General features: G+C 39.3%; 1 protein-coding gene across 1 annotated transcript in view; it reads left to right on the top strand.

The window, feature by feature from the left end:
- Positions 1 to 3632: 3632 nt before the first annotated feature.
- The window catches only part of LOC117415536 (synapsin-3-like), a 203774-nt gene continuing 189477 nt past the window's right edge, over positions 3633 to 17929 (top strand). Inside the window, exon 1 of the mRNA XM_034026029.3 lies at positions 3633 to 3757. The gene's annotated coding sequence lies outside the window, so the exon portion shown is untranslated. The remainder of the gene's footprint in view (positions 3758 to 17929) is intronic.

Here is a 17929-nt window from a genome sequence, read left to right as displayed (position 1 = left end):
TCCTTGGATCCACACCAGTTTCCACTGTCCCATCCTTTCCCCTGAGGAGATCTGTTTTAAAAGCTGTACAAAAGGGATGGGGGTGTACTACTCTGTTCTCTAGAGTTATTATACAACGAATGTTCCTAAATATTTAAATGCTTACTTGAAAAACAGTACATGCTCAATTGTAGAGCAATCTTTAGCAGAAGTATTTCCGGTCTTTGATGCAGCTAGTGTCTTTTGTTGACGACATTTTAAAGAAATGGTGCAGCTCTATGCTGTGTGTGTTCAATCATTTACCGGAAGCAAACTAAACCGGCTGCCAGGTTCCTGAATGCAGTGTAACAGGGAGTGTGTCGATAAGGCAAACGTTTGCTGTATTTATTTTTAAGTGATACAAAAATATGTATGTTTCCACTATTCTTTCAGCAATGTCATTTTCACAGGGAGCTGCACATTACACGGCGATGGGTACATTTCACAGTAAAGTAATCCCTCTCTTGTAAAAGGGTTCTGTAAACACTACATGATGTTCTGTAGCCCTTTAAATAAGAGCACATGGTTCCAGTGTTCCTCTCTCATAATGTGAACAAGCAACAGCCTGTGATTAGTGTACATTAATAGCTAGTTTCACAAACCCAGATTGGCACTAATGTAATACTACCCTGCCTAAAATAACATGAGGTAATCCAGTCTAATACAGAACCCAACAGAAGCAGTTCTTTCCTAAATGTATGATGTCATACGCAAGCATTTTAGATACTATGTAAGAGAAAACACTAAGAAATAAATATCGAATTTTACAGACAGGATATGAGAAGCCCATATCTACTCCAGAGACTGGTGCCATTGTATCTTGAGTTCCAGAAACGTCTCCAGAAACAATTAAACAATATATATTGTGAGATAGAGGGTTGTGAGAGACAGCAGGGAGGGGGTTGAAACCTCCCTGCGAGAGAAATGCACCTTTTTGTTTGATTGTTCTGCTTTTTCAGTTAATCAGTTTTGTTAATTGTCTTTTTGTTTGTTGAATTGTTTAATTGTTTTATTATTAATTATCATCCGCACCTGGGCGTTATTGGAAATTAGGCCCAGGTGCGGGGTTTAAAAGGAGAGCAGGCAGTCTGCTCGGGGCTGCTAAGGAGAAGGAGGCAGAAAGGAGTGCTCTGCTTCCTGGCAGTCCCGAGAGAAAAAAGGTATAGTGCAAACCTGTGGGGTTAAGTTTTGGGACAGGGAAACGGCTTAGCCGTCCTGTGGTAGTTAGGTTCCTGTGTGTGTAGTTAGTGCTCAGAAAGAGCTAGGTGTTTATTTTGTGTTTTTGTTTTATTGTGTGTTATTAAAAAAATTGCGTGTCAGCGCTGAAAATCCAATTTCTGTCTGCTGGGTCAAGTTTTTAAAGGGGCAACGAACCCGAGTGGGTGAGTCCTTTTACAATATATATATATATATATATATATATTCAGTATGTGGCAAATGTAGGGGTGTGGCTGTGTTTGCACGCAACAGGCAGGTATTTAAACAAAGCTCCCAAGGGTTACACAGTGCCTTGTTCTGACTGACAGCCTCTACCTGCATGTGGAACAAACATTTTGGTCTTGTTTGAATATTACTTGTTTAAGACATTAATTCATTTAACAAATATAATCCCACCTGTGGCTGTGTGAACACAGCTACACACTTACATTTCTCTGGGAGGGACAAAATTTACCTTTTCCCTGCCAGCCCCCTAATATATATATATATATATATATAAGCTCAAATGCATTCTAAACATGTATATTCCATGTTTTTGTTTTTTTCATTCTGCCAGTGTGAGTCAGCACACATTGTATAATGGAAGTATTTGGAACGGTGCCAATGCAAACAATAGAAGCCTGGCAAGCAGGAGAATGTTTCTAAATGAGAACTTGTCCAAGGACAGTGTGAACCAGGAGCTGCTTCAATTAGCAGAGAAGCAGAGACTCTGACAGACAGTGGAGTGTGTGGATGTATAACCTTTCTTCTGTGATTGTTACAGCTCAAGTATGAGGCCAGTGTCCTGACAAAGGCAGCAGTGCCATTCTAAATCTGAAGGTACTGGAACACCACTAAAATATAGATGTTCTTAAACAAGAATTATTATACAAATTCACATTTTATTTGTATACTGGACTTCTAGTAACACATAAGTAATGCATTGATCTACTTTCTACAAGTAGGCCTATTTCCTCAAAGTGTCTTTCTCCATCTTGTCAGAATGCTTTACCTCATTTGTGTGTGTGTCAGTGGCTTGGTTTGTGTTTGTGTCCACAGTCATAGTCAATGCACTGTTTTTTGCTTTGTCAACATTTTCTGCCTTCTTAAAGAAGTAGTTTGTAGTGTTTCTGTGTGCTGATTCTGAACTGGACTGTATGCCGATTCTCTGTACTTGACTGTGTGCTGATCCTGTGATGTCGACTGTGTGCTGATCCTGTGATGTCGACTGTGTGCTGATCCTGTGATGTCGACTGTGTGCTGATTCTGTGATGTAGATTGATGTCCACTAGGAGCTGAGCTGAGTGCACCACACTCATTTTGACCTGAGCCGGATTTGAGCCCAGACTTCCAGAGGTAAAAGGAGCTACAGCAACCACTTTCCTAATTAAAATAGTGGACATGTATAATGGTCAATAAAGATGCATTGACGTGTGTTCTTTACAAAATACAGCTGCTAACATGCATGTCCATATTATCATACATAATAACATAATGCATTAATGGAGAAAAGTTATTATTAAAAAGGAATCATATATTTTTTTATTAGATTCTGCCATTTCATATCCAAAAACCAATTCAAATGGAAGAGCATTAGTTTAGCAACATGCAGGGAAAGTATGTGTTTCTGGATAGCTAGCTATGGTTGGCAAGGAGAACTTAAGGACAGCTACTGAACTCAGGAAAAAAAGCACTTTGACATAAAACACTGTTTGAGTAATTGAAATAAGAACATGATTGACACATCATGAAAGGTAGTGTGAAAGTAAAAAATTTAGCAAGCGGGCATTGTTGAATCACCATTTAGTTTACATTAGGCACCTCAGATAATTTCAGCGGCAGGCACAAAAGGCTACTCCCTCTTTGAAGCGTTCTGGTTCACCTGCCGCAGCAGCTGGTATGCATGCCATATGGAGCTCACGGAAGCCAAAAAATATAAGGAATAATATCTGTTTACATTTTACAAGGACCACTATAAAAAGATAACTTTCAGGGTGTGAATATCCGTTTTCTTCGTTCTTAAAACTAATACCTGCTTTTAATGTTGGATAACATATGTATTAATAGACCTGTATTATAACATGGGGACCGGGTGGATGAGCTTTTGACTTAATTAAACCATTTTTAAAATGCATGAGACACAATTCAACTCCATTACACCATTTCCAGCGCTGTTCCATCGCTTTGCCTGAATCGCGATTAAAATAGACTTCAGTAAATAAGTAATAAAAACCCCACTTCACGTGTGTCACCTATATAAAGTGATACTTGAGAATTCAAGCAGCAGCTGTCCCAGTACAATATTTATCTTCTGTGCAAAAACTGGCGTAGACAAAAGGAGGGCCCTAATTTAATTTTCAATTACAATACGTCCAATAGGCTGAAAGACTGGAATAAAAGCAATAGGAGCTATCCCAGAATGCTTTGTTAGGCAGCGGACCAGAGAGAACGGGTATAGTATCTTCTTTATAGAAACGTAGGGATTACAGTATAAACCGTGCAGCTACAGTCAGAGCACACTGGAGTAACGGCTTACTAACAGGTGAGGCAATTTATTAATACAGATGCGTATGTTGAGGGGTGGAAAAAAGAAGCCCATAATAAAATGTATAAATTAATGAACCACATTGTTGCTTGGGGTTTCTGAACCAGCATATTGCATTCATACATAATATGTTGTTTTTTTAATGCAGCAACCAATTACTATACAAACATAGATATGATTTGTTTATTAAACGTTGCTAATTTGTCTGTAAAAGATAAAGGAACAGCTCATGATTTTTTTGTGAAAGGTATTTCAAAGCGTTGAAATAACTGCAGAGAGACGTGATAGGAACTCTTAAGAAAAAATGACTGGTTAAATCGTCTACTAGAGACGTTGGAATATATATATATATATATATATATATATATATATATATATATATATATAATTAGTGTTTGCAAATACATTTCCACGTTTTTGTTACATTTCTTTAATAAAATTGTGGTGAAATTGAATTTTGTAGCGTCAAAGTCCGAATTTTTACAGAAAAGAGGATTTCTAATTTGCAAAAGTAGTGGAATGCCTGTGCAGTAAGAAGTTAATATACAAAAGATGGACGGACAAGTTTTGTACGGTGTTTTGCACCTGTTGAAAATTGATGTAACTTTGTTTCGAATATCTTTCCTCCCACTCGGACTGTCTCGGTCCCTGGGCAGGATATAGCCTTAAAGTAATCGCTGTATTTATTAATCACATGCATTATATATATTTAGAATGATTGAGTCAAATATAACACGCATATAAAATAAATGATCCTTATTATGGATGTGTGTAATATTTATTTTACGTTGCACGTAAAACAAGGGCTAAAGAATGTATGAGATGTCAATGCAATGTAAATTGTTTTGTCAACATTGGAATGTGTTTGTAGTGTATAGATCTCGCTATAGGCGTTACCAAGTTAACATTACATAGCTACTGTTTTTCAACACTAATTTTACAAACATTCTCGAATTCTCTAGCGTGCAACATGCAAACAATATAATTATGCATAATATCAAAAAGTTCACGCCAGCAGTTTTCCTAAGTTTTGAGTTTAATAAGACACCTGAGCTTGTTGCCTAGACACACTGGGGCTAATCAAAGTAGTAAAACCTGGAATGGGTGAAACTGCTATGCAATAAGAGTCTTATTTCCATCGCTGGGCATATGACAAAACATGATGTTGCATCAATGTGTTTCAAATCAAGTGACCCTAGCATGTCTGCATGTATGTAGGTTTCGCATTAACTTTTGTTTGCCTAATTTAAAATCAATTTCCGCAATACTCAAAAGGCATCTATTGATGTTTGCTTTTTGTCCAGTGAATTAGGAGGTTCCTGTGTCTAGTCTCCTGAGAGTGACAGAGCTCCAAGTGCTGTTCCTCCGAGGCACTGGATTTTAAAAGATGTTCACTGCATTCCAGAAAAGAACCATAAAGACCAGCTTTCACACAGCCTTCTATTATAGCTGGGAAGGAATACAGTATTCAGCCATGCCTGCAGTGGTGTCTTTGTTAGCTGTGCAATATTGAGCATTCTGTGGCCATGAAGTTCTAGAATATTGATACAGCCTGGTTAAAATGAAGGCGTTAGCATCTGTCAAGTGTTTTTAATGTACAGTTAAAGGCTTATGTGTTGCCAACAGTTTATTGCAGGTTTCCTGCACTGTGTCAGAGACTGGGGGGGGGGGGATCGTTCAAACCGGGGCATTGACTCGGCAGAATCCAGTAAATACTATAGAGAAGGAGATGTGATACCTTTTATTGGACTAACTAAACAATAATTACATCTATCAACAATAAAATACTATCAATGCCAAAAATTTTCAACAGAACATGTGTTGAAGCATGGTTGTTTGCACAGTGGTAAGGTCTTATCCCATTATACTGTACCATAGAATTGAAGGCTGCATAACAATACCACAGCAGTTTAAACCAATGTGCTTTGTGACCCAGTAACAGTGCTTATTCAGGAAATCCATGCACAGGGTTTGCTTTTCTTTACATACATAGGGCAAGATTCCCAAAGCTCCAAATTGTCATTAGCACAATCTTTTCAGATCTGAGAATTGCACCCAATAAAGTTTGCACCCAATGGATTTCTACCAATCCAGAAATGTAATTTAGAGGCGTGTTAGTCTGAAGTTGTTTTCTATTCATTCTAGAACTGTAATTCAGGCTTTGTTCCTTTCAGACAAAAACTGCCAACATGATGATTTGGAGTAAATAGCTTTGAAAATGAAGCCTATAGTCCATTTATGCAATGCTAGGGAGTTCTGTCTTATTTGTATGCAGTTCAGGCATTCCAGTACCTCGCTAGATCGTACTGTAGCCATTGTTCATTTGACTCGACATGTTGAATAAGCTTTCACTGCTTGTTAAGCCTGCTCTTGGTCCTGTACCTTGTACAGACTGCTGGTTAGTGTGCAGAGAACTCGATTTGCTTGTGTGCTGAAAGAGGCAGCTATACAAATCCATACAAATTTTGGATCTGGACTCAGGTTAATGTTCTCTTATGATGCACACCACTGGTTTTCCTGACCTGTTCTGCAGTAGTATTAGTTTACATCCATCTGCCCCATGTCCCTAATGTCCCACCATTTCCAGGCATTTTGCTTAATATTTCCATCAAAAACTGTTCTGGAAAAGGTTGCAAAAAATTGCATTTAGATGGTAATGCTGTATAGGTTAGCTTATCTTAAGAAATTAAATTGTGGGTTATCAAGTTGTGGGGTCCCTAGTGGCACAGCTAGTGGAGACCCTGCTGTGGGGAGTGTGAAGTCAATCAGACAATATACAGGTTCAAATCCAAGTTCTAGAAGTAGTGTGACAACCTTTGACCTCCATGGGCTGGGAAGGACTTATCAGCTGGGCTTGGTTCATCTCGGTGTGCCACAAAACCGGTTGGCAGCTGGTCAAGCAGAACTCTCTCCTGCCAGCATTCACCGCTTAGGGTCACTCAGTGAATGAAACTCAGTTGGCTTTATAGTGCGGTGTTCGGAGGACACCCTTGTGCTTCTGGAAAGGCTTGCTTTCTGACAGTTCTGAGACGCAGTTTGTCTGCAGATCAATAAGGGTGTGGATGGCATCAGGGTAGCTTTTTTTAATGAGCTGCTCCGAGACCCCTGGGGGGCCCAGGCTGAATTAAGAAGCTTCAAGCAGGGTCCAGACCCCAGTCATCTGCTATTTGTACATAAAATAAGATGGAAATACGGCTTAACGTAGTGGTTTTATTCATTCCTGGTTTTACTTTGAGTTTAATAAGACACACTTGAGCTTGTTCCCTATACACTGGGGCTAATCAAGCTCGTAGTAAAACCTGGAGTGGATCAAACTGCTGTGTAACGGTACTTCCATTTAAACAATGTCAAACTGGCAACTAGTGAGAAACAATGTAAATGTCCCTCGCTGTAAACCAGTTATTTTTTGCTAGTGTTACAATGACACAATTAGCTGTTGAAATTCATAAGGTTGTGCCCCAATGAGGGGGAGAGTGAGCATTATTGTGGATTGTACAGAGGATATCTTAGATACAGCACTGTTTTTAAAAAAACATTTATTTGTTTATTGGAAAAATGTAAAATATGCTTTATTTTGAGTATGCTGGGAGATTAGTTAACTTAAATGTGGTGTGTGAATGACACCGGAGAATAGTTTTGACAGAGTGCAATCACACTAAATCTAGTAAATATAACGTTGAATAAAATATCACATTATTTATAAGGAAATGGAGGGCTGGAGTACAAACGAGTCTAAATTGCCATTACGCAGCAATAAAATAAACTAGCTGATTGTGGGGAATTATACAAATACTGTATTTTATAATCGAGAACTTTTGATGGAACGAAAATATAGAAAGGTATAACACATTTAACCAACACCCACTGTCCCAATAATAGTAAATATGGCCATTAGTCTCTTAATGCAGTGTTTTGTAAAGAAAGTTGGGAGCTTACCTTTTGTTTTAATATTTGATGAGCAAGCTCAGCTCATCTCATTTACTTTGTTACAATAATCTTTTTACCCTCTGACTGTAGTACTGTGGTCATGTGTTTGTGAGCACACGGCATGCAGGGTAAGAAATGGCAGCATGCTTTGTTATCTTGTTTATGTAAATACACCTCAAACAGAGCAGAGCACGATGATTCAAGTGGAAAGCGTGGGTGCAACCCTTGTCCAGCCCTGTTTTAAGCACCTGCAGTGAACTGCCTTCCTCATGCCATGCAAGCCTACAACACAACTTAGAGCCACTCACTATCACAAATGAGGAAGAGGAATGCAAAGCGACCTCTGTACTGAATGTAATATGTATTCCTGTTTTTATATTTTCACCCTCTAGGTGCTTTTGAGTTTAGTAAGAGGGTCATTGTGTGTCAGTATTCTGAATACAGTTTGGGTCCACCTCCAAACTGTCTCTAAACTTCCAATTATTTTCGCATTCATCTCGGCTGTCTTGGACTCCTGTGTACCTCCACATCCTTGCTCTTTAATGTCTAGCTGCAGTTTATCCCGATGGGGTATGTGATAGGTTGATCAAATCAGTAAGTTAGCTTGGGAGCTCCAGTATCACCACATTCCTCTCATTTTGGACATCATTTTGAGTGTCTGGACATCCATCTGTGTTCCGAGACTGTTCTGGCTCCAGCTGCTGCTACTTTTTAAATTATTACTTTTATTGGGTTTTGTAACAATAACATGTCATTTTGCAGTTTAAACCCAAACACGTTTTTAGATCAATCAGCTACTAGGAAGTAAACAACCTCAGATGGGCCAAATGGCCTACTCTCGGTCGTAAACTTCCTTATGTTCTTAAGAGTACACTCCATGGGGGGCTCCTGAGTGACGCATCCAGTAAAGGCACTCCGCCCAGAGTGCAGGATGCGCCCTACAGCTTGGAGATCGCCAGTTCAAATCCAGGTTATGCCACTGCCAACTGTGGTCGGGATTTCCCAGGGGGTGGTGCACATTTTGCCAAGCGCTGCCTGGGCGTCTGCAGGCCTACCTGTGTGCAATTCAGACGCGAGTGCTCGTCCTCATCTCTCCCGAGTCAGTGCGGGGGTTGCAGTGGTGAGCTGGGTTGAATAATTGGGCATTCCAAATTGGGAGAAAAATCTAGGGGGAAAATAATTGCCTATTCCAAATTATTAGTTTGTTTAGTTCATGTATAAGATAAGATGTAAAACCAAGGTCCTATTGTAAGTGACTCTGCAGCAGCAGTTGTTGATACAAAGCTCACCCCCTAGTCTCTGTAAGTCGCTTTGGATAAAACCATCTGCTAAAATGACCAATTCAGATATACAGGCACCGCCCTGTTAAACTCATCTATTGTTGTGAGAAGTGCTTCTTTTACTCTAGAAGACATTGTTAAAGGTCCTGAATGTTGCAAAGCAACACCCATTTTGCCACAGTATACACTATACATATGCTGAAACATGCGTGCATCTTACATATAACTCGACCTGATATAAGAAATCTGATGGAGCTTCCTACAGTATCATCCAGCATTCCTGCTACTTCTAAATGACTATAGAGCCAACCACCTATCTGCGATGATCCCAGGAATACCCCTACATGTACTGGAGCTGGATGGGCAAGTCCATGGGGATTCCCCAAGTGCTATCAAATGCAATGTACAGCTATGGCCAAACATTTTGCATCACCTAGAATTTTAGGATTGAGACTTGTACTTAAAGAAGAAAGAAAAAACTATTAACACAATTTACACATTTTATTTAACATGTAATCAAAGACAATATAAAATGATATCGCAAAAGTCTACCGGAAGCCATAATAGTACAGTCATGTTAGATTTCGAAATCTTACATTTTCAGTTGGTGTCAGTTTTTCAAAGCAGTATGTAATTCAATATGCTAATGTAACATTCAGCAGGATTCATTTGGCTTTGAGGCAAAATGAGTTAATTCTGTAGGGAGATGCAAACCTTTTGGTCATAACTATATTATGCACTGCTGGCACAGACACAGACTCTTGTAGAAGTTGTGTGTCAGAGTTTAATTGAGAGTTCCTGAGTGTTTGCGCTCCGCTGGTTTAAATGCTGTGCCCTCGCTGTGGGCATTCCCACTGGGAAATGGAGCAGCAGATCCATGAAAAGCTTTCAGTCCTTTATATTCAGCCTGAGTGGTGGAACAAGAACACCAATACCAGCCTAACGCGAGCCTAACCGGACGTTGCTAGATAAATATACATGGCTTGAAACCTCTACTAACCCTGCATCCCATTCTGGGTTTCAAACTTAATTTAAGTATATTATTGAAATATTTAAGAGCCAGGGGCTGGTTGCATAAAACACCTTAAGTATTACGGTGCACCAGGAATTGAGCGGTTGTTCAAACGGTTTATTCTTATTTGAGAATGACTCAAGTATGATGAGGAAACTGACAATTTGAAGGACCAAATCTGAAAGTAAATGTTAAGCCCTGTTTTGTGCACCTCATTGCAAAAAAAATGTTGTCATAATTGTATTTGTGCCTTTAAAAGGGTTAATAATAATACCCTTTAAGTAATAATGGGAGGCTGTGTGGTCCAGTGGTTAAAGAAAAGGGCTTGTAACCAGAAGATCCCTGGTTCAAATCCCACCACAGCCACTGACTCATTGTGTGACCTTGAGCAAGTTCACACACCCTAGTCTCTAAGTCGCCTTGGATAAAGGCGTTTGCTAAATAAACAAATAATAATAATAATTCCTAATTCAATAATACCTAGTTTCATACCCTATTTATACACTGCTGTACTGAATGAATTTTGTAGCTGGTAGGCGCCACAAAGCCAAGTTGTGTGTGCTGGTGTTTTTTTTTTTTCTTTTTTTTTTTTTTAATTCACATTTGCTCTTCTTGCTCCAGTTGTTGGTCCACTTCGTATCCATGATCGGCACATTTCTCTACACTGTACGGTTTCAAGAGACCTTGTGGCTTCAGGTTTCAGCACTCTGGACAGAGCTCTTCGGGGAGTTCACCCATCCTCCCACTCTCTGGGTTTGCACAGGGAGATGTCTGATATTTCTGCTTAAGAGAAGTCTGAATTGTAAAGACTGACATCAATTTCTTTAATGATTGTTGCAAAGGGGCTCGCACTATAGGGATATTATGCCTTTTCTCACAGATTTTATATATATATTTAATTGTTTTTATAATTAAGGAGCTGTGTGAGGCATGTAGTGGACTGTTTTAAATACACAGAGTAGTTTTGCAAGGAGAACTTTAAATAAACTTATTTAAACAAAAAAAGGAAACTAATTATTCAGAAACAATTCTGTCTAGACATTGTGTTTTTTTTTTCCTTTTCACTTGCCCTTCAACATTTCATTGACCCTCATCCCTAAGCAAGGCTGGTCTGTGTAACAATTAGTACTGGGATGAACAGAGGATTTTCATGTTCGGATATTTGCTCATAATTGTAAATATTTGATCGTTTTCAAAAACTAATAAAAGCTATTATTGCTTTGAATGCAGGGGCAGTGGGTGTGGCCGTGGCCCTATGGGTGTGCCTTTTATTTTACAGCAAGACCTTACAATATGTAACACGTTAAAACAGAAAAATATCCCAGGAGTAAAGAATAAGCTGTGTAGGACTTACCGTAAAAACTAGTGTATAAGTCGCCCCTCACTTTTTGACGCAACAATTTTAGGAAAAAGCCTGTAGGTGTACAAGTCGCTCCCCCCCTTTTAGGATCCCCTAAAAATACCTAGAAAACACTTATACAAAGGTTTTTACAGTACTTTACCCCAGTGAATTAACTACAAAATAAAGGATGCCAAGTAGCAGTTCAATTTAAACGTTTTTTTTTATTCCCAAAATAAACCGTACATAACGTTGACACCACGTTATTTATTTATTTATTTTTATTTCTTGCCATTGCCGTTTCTTCACAGTAAACAGTGGCCATCGACACGTTTTCATAAAGTAATAACATGAGGTTTACTTGTGCCTTTTTGTAGCTGAACAAGCAAACTGAAATTTAACTTTCAACACACCAAATAAAGCAAATGTGGAAAAGTCACAACAAAAAAATATATACAATCTATATAAAAATCACTACACAGCATTTCCAGCAAGCTGGGCACTGTTTAAGCGAGGCATTTCAGAATGATGTGCTTGCCTTTGTTCTGTCCCATGATTCATGAGATTCTGACTCACTCTAAAGCAGCACAACACATTTTTGTCCCAGATGGCTTTCCATAGAGATCACTACGCGTGCGTGCGCATAATCTGGTTTGTTTACTTTTTTACTGTCTAGAGGCTCAAGAGCTGCTGTGTTGATCCTGTGTTTTATTTTATATATATATATATATATATATAAATATATATATATATATATATATATATATATATATATATATATATATTGTAACACAGCAGGGAGGGGGTTAAAGCCTCCCTGAGTGGAAAACATGTGCAGAATGCACATTTGTTTAGTTTAATTGTTTTGCTTTATTGTTTAATTGATTTGTTAATGGTTTTATTATTAATTATCCCCTGCACCTGTTGGCTATTGTTAAATTAAAACCAGGTGCAGGGTATTTAAGAGAGGCAGCTAGTCTGCTCAAGGCTGCTGAGGAGAAGGAGGCAGAAAGGTGTGCTCTGCTTCCTGGCAGTCATGAGCTAAAAAGTAAGTGCTGTATAAAACCAGTGTGTTTTGTAAGGACGGGGAAACAGCGTAGCTGTCCCGTGTTAGCCAGGGTGTTCCTGTGTGTTAGTTAGTGCTCGTACAGAGCTAGGTGTTTATTTTGTGTGGTTGTTTGATTTTTGTGTTTATTAAAAATAGCGCACCAGCGCTTAAAATCCATTTCTGTGTGCTGGGTCTATTTTTAAAGGGGCAACGAACCCGAGTGGGTGGAGATCTTTTACAATATATATATATATTGTAAAATAGCGGGTTATGAGAAACAGCAGGGAGGGGGTTAAAACCTCCCTGCGAGAGAATGTTCCTTTGTTTGTTTGTGTTGCTTTATTGTTTTGTTAATTGTTTAATTGTTTTATTGTTAATTGTCTTCCGCACCTGGGCGTTATTAGAAATTAAGCCCAGGTGCGGGAGTTTAAAAGGAGAGCAAGCGGTCTGCTCGGGGCTGCTGAGTGGAAGGAGGCAGTAGGTGCGCTGTCTCCGAGTAGCCAAATAAGGGGAAAAAGTAAGTGCTGTGTGAAACCAGTGTGTTTGTGAAGACGGGTAAACAGCTTAGCTGTCCCGCGTTAGTCAGGGTGTTTCCTGAAAGTCGAGTTAGTGCTCCAGAAGAGCTAGGTGTTATTTTGATTTTGTGTATTTTGTTTGTTTCCTGTTTATTAAAAAATTGCGCAAACGCGCTTAAAAAAAAATCCATTTCTGTGTGCCGGGTCGATTCTTAAAGGGGCAACGAACCCAAGTGGGTGAGTTCGTTTACAATATATATATATATATATATATATATATATTATATATTCATCTCACATCACACAGAGCTCTTTTTCATTTGCCATTTTTTAACTCGCGCAAATTCTGGTGAGGTGGTAAATAAGTGCAAGGTATTTGTCATTTCTCGCAAATACGAACATTTGATTTTTGTATCTGAATACATGTCAATATTTGTTTGGATATTTGTCCCAGCACTAGTAACAATACACCTCAATATCTCAGGCTGTGCACAGAGCTAGGTTGGGCTGCATAAAGCGATTCCACCGAAATCAGACCCTGACAATTGGGGAGAGGTGTTGGTGTTGATTGGGCGATTTACCATTCAGAATGAAACAAGTGAAGAAACAGCTGCTGGGGCTTGTGATGAGTGCTGCTTGTCTTACTCTGTGGAGAACAGCAACCCACACAAACCCAAGCAGCTGTTTCTTCACTTGTTTCACTCTGAATGGTAAGTAACCCAGTCAACACCGATGCCCCTCACCTGTGGAGAGCTCAATCTCATTAATCAGTTTGTCTAGCACTAGAGTGGTGGGAGAGAACCCTCAAAATCAAATAAAGGAAATCTGCGTTTTCATTGACAGACAAATATACCATGTCCGTTCAGTATTTAATAGTCAGATCATAAAGGTTGGCCAACCTTTTTTAGGCTAAAGAACCACAGCGATGAGCAAAGAGCTGTAAAAAAAAAAAACATTTTCTTGGCTCTTAAACATGTTGCTAGTTTTAACACGTCATTTGTTTTAGCATTTTAACAACCACACCTCTTGCGTCTAAATCAAACGAGATGCTGTTGAACTCAGAGCCATATATACAGGGACTGAAATCGGTGGTCTGCAGGTAGAACGCAGACTTAACACAGATGGAGCAAGAACGATCAGTTTTCGAAACTTGAATCCCCATCAGTAACAAGGTGACTTCTTGTTATTGTGATTTCAATAGGTTTACTTGGTGTTTACTTTAATTGTGTTAATTACAAAAGTTCAGTAAATGTATCGAATTACATAAATACAGCTTGTGTGCTGATTTTTTTTCAAAGAAATGTATTTGGTACTTAATGGGTTAAATATTATTATTATTATTATTATTATTATTATTCTATCCTACAAAATGAAACCATTAATTGATACATGTAGTGATCCCTACTAGTCTTGTATTTTGTATACAAATGTGTGGAATAAATGTGATTCCTTAACATTTCAGTACAATGTTGCTGTGAGACACTTTGTTAATGGGTCCTGGTAGTTCCAGATGGTTTGGGTGTCTCAGACAGCGTTGGTGCCACTTGGGCACAGTTACTGACATGGCTCCTGAACGTTCTGTCTCAATCACATATTCACATAATATAGCTGCAATATTGCAGAGGCTGGTGTTGATCATTGCTCATCACTATTATGAAAAACAATGAACGCAGTTAAACTCCAATCCTGTTATATTTACGCTATTACACTTTGTATTTGTTGTCTGGTTCAGGTGTGTAGAGCTGTGGATTTCAGGATCAGAAACTGTCCCGTCACTGTTTCTTTTGGTGTTTCCTGAGATGATGACGATGTAATTGTAGTTAACAGAATTAGAAGATCTCTTAGTCTATAGCCTGTGCAGATTTATGTGGTCATGTGATGTCATCTAGACCAGGGCTGGCCAAAGTTGGCCCTTTTCACTCCTGGTCTTTGTTCCATACCTGTTCTAAATTCTAGAACTTAACCAATTAAACCTCCATCCAGACCCTGAAGTAGTTCATGATCTCATTTTACCTGTTAAACCTGGAGTGGAAGGGCACTCCAAGACCGTGATTGGACACCCCTGCCCTAGACCTTTTATAAGCCGTGCAAGAGTTGTGTGCAGCTATTCATCAACAATGCCTGGAAACCATCTCTGTGACCTCACAAGGGGCATGCCAGCGAGTGCCAGTGCACCCGGCTCGCCCCTCAACACAGTGACTGCATTGACCAACGTGTCCATCAGGACAGGCTCCCAGATTTGGGGATTCTTGCAGACGTGTACAACATACAAGCAATAGACAATGGCATAGAGAACCAACTCACAGAAACCTTCCACGCATTGCAGACTATTAAGAACACTCGCTGATACAGTGAACCAGATTAGTTGACTTGTACTTGCACACATAGCTTCATTCCTGTGTGTTTCTTTTTGTATATAACTTGCAGTGAAGAGATTTTGTACTAAAACTTGATGAATCACCCGGGCAGTATATAACCCTAATATCAAACCCATAACTTCAGAGCCACATTTTTCAATTGAAATGGAGAATATGGTTAAGGGCTGATGCATATGGCAATCCATACAAACTAAAAGCTTGCTTCTTTGGTGTCTGGGACTGTACAGTACATCCGCTTTCTGACGTCCCTCATGCTAAATTTTAATGTTCCCTTTTTTTTTTTTTACCTAAACAACCTTGCTGTAAACCCACTCAAGTGTGATTCTCCAAGTCATTCTGCCATTGGGTACATGCATATTTTGAAGTCTGCCTGCATGTTTTTTTTTGTTTTTTTAGTACATAGGGTAGATTTTCAGTTTGCCCTTGATACAATACTGCACATGGTGCATTGCCTGATCATGTTTTTCCATCACGGCATGTACTGTACTGCGTTTCTGATTGTCAGCCCGTAGCAGAAATGCATTGCTGTTCAAACAGATTTGGAATAGAAGTGTGCCTGGCAGTCGTTGCAATAATGTTTCATTCCTGCGGTGTTCCTGTGACAGGGAGGGGGTGTGTATGTTTGGGGGCAGTCATTTTTACATGTACTGTAATGCTACACAGACAGCGATCCCTCAAGCTCTTTGTGTGTACATTGGGGCACTCCCTAGCCTCCCTGTAGCTCATTAGACATTGTCAGTTTAGTTCATTACGTTATTTAATTGGCATAAGCTTTGGCGGTTCTCATGCTTGAGAGAGAGCATGATCTCAGTGGAGAGCACGGTCCGCTGGTGATTTGGTGGATGAAATGAAGTAACTGGAATAGGAAACCCAGCTGGCAGTCCTGCCTGATCATCCTAATCAACAGAAACTGGGAGGAGGGATAGAAAGTTTTAAATTCACAAACACAGCGATGCAAGTTCAACCTGCTGCAGTGTATAGAGAAGCCTCCTTTTTGAGCTCTGTGTTCTAGTTCTCCTAAAACCATTCGCTGCAGTCAAACCTGTTTCTAGCATATTGAACATACTGTGCAGTGATATTACACAGTCTAGGTGTGATGCGGGCCCCCATCCATCAAGGACCATTGGGTGTCCGTTGCAGTGGACAATGGTGTGTGTGTGTGTGTGTGTGTGTGTGTGTGTGTGTGTGTGTGTGTGTGGTTGTGTTTTTTTTTTTTTTTTGCTTGTTGGACAGAATCTGTGAAAATAGCACCTGAGGGTAGGTTTTTATAAGTGAAGTGGCTCATTAGAGTTAAGTGCATTTTAACCTCCCATGTTTGGTCACAGAATTAAATTGCAATTTCATTAATATTTAATTCCATAACAGTATACAAAAATAAATACAATCCTAGAAAAAAAAAAATCCTAAATATTCAATATGCTGGTACTGTAAGAGCATATTAAGGCGATCGGAGACCAGTTTTTTATTTGTGTGTTTTTGATGGAGGAGGGCTATGAAGCTGGGCTGAGGAAGTGGTCCTGCTGGTAATTGAGTCACAGAGTGAGCTCCCAGCTTGTAGGAGGATTTTATTAGGATCTGGGAGCAGGAAGAAAGCTGTCTCTGAGCAAAGGGCTGCCAAAAGATTAATGGGTTTTATTTCAGCCACAGAGTAATTGCTGCTGCTTTGGGTTTGAGAGGAGGGCTTTATTATAGGGTGCTGGCGTGTGGTGAGCTTGTTGAATTGGCTCACCTGTCAGAACTGAAGGCATTACAACACATGTCTCTTGTAAATGTTTGGTCATACTTGCAAACATGATGATCAAAGTGTCATGAGATGGCACTTGGTATTAGAAACAAAGAAAACGTCCTGGTGCATAAAAGAATCAGATGACAGCCACTGTTTAGAAGAATTGTGTAAAGTAAAGGTTAACAGCATGCTGAGAATTTTGGCTTTGTTGTAAAAATCTTGCATAGATAATATGAATTAGGCTGTTGGTTTGCTATAAGCAGACCCAGGTTTCTAGTGGTGGGTAGTAGGTAGGGAAGGGATTTCTTTTTTCTGCCCAGCACAGTATGTGTGTTCTGTTTGGGATTCGTGCCTAGGTACTGAACTGTGCAGAGAAGCTGTGCCTACAGGTTGCTTTTGATTGTAATAGAAGGCATGAAAGGTCAGACCTGGATCATTTACAATTGGAATTGTGCAATTTGTAATTACAATGTAACTAATTGGAGTAGAACCTTGGCACACCTGCGTAATTGTAACTGTACCGTATAATTGATCAATTAGTTCAATTACACTTGTCATTCGATCATTTGTCTTGTATTTTCAACCATTTTTGGTGACCACATTTGACTAAAGTTATATAGTATGTTTCTGTATGTACCTGTGGTTATTGCGTTGTTTTTTTTTTTTTTTAAATAGAATAAACTTGTTAGTGTAGTTATATTACTTTTTTAGTGTAATAGTAATTACTGCATCATTACTGTAATTGAAATTGAACAAAATGCTTGAATCATGGCTTGGCCTTATTGACCCAGGGCATGCTAATGTTGCAGTTCACTGTACTTTGCACATGCTAATAAGATGTGGTTTTGAAGAAGTACTTTGCATTTCCATGACTAAAGCAGGGAATTGAATCTCGCGCAAGTAGCTGACGGTACAGTTTATTTCACACTTTGACAAAGCTGAGA

Source organism: Acipenser ruthenus, chromosome 7, assembly GCF_902713425.1.
Source record: "Acipenser ruthenus chromosome 7, fAciRut3.2 maternal haplotype, whole genome shotgun sequence".
Classification (NCBI taxonomy): Eukaryota; Metazoa; Chordata; class Actinopteri; order Acipenseriformes; family Acipenseridae; genus Acipenser; species Acipenser ruthenus.
The sequence above is the reverse complement of the archived record's forward strand: the minus strand, read 5'-3'. Positions and strand labels throughout refer to the sequence as shown.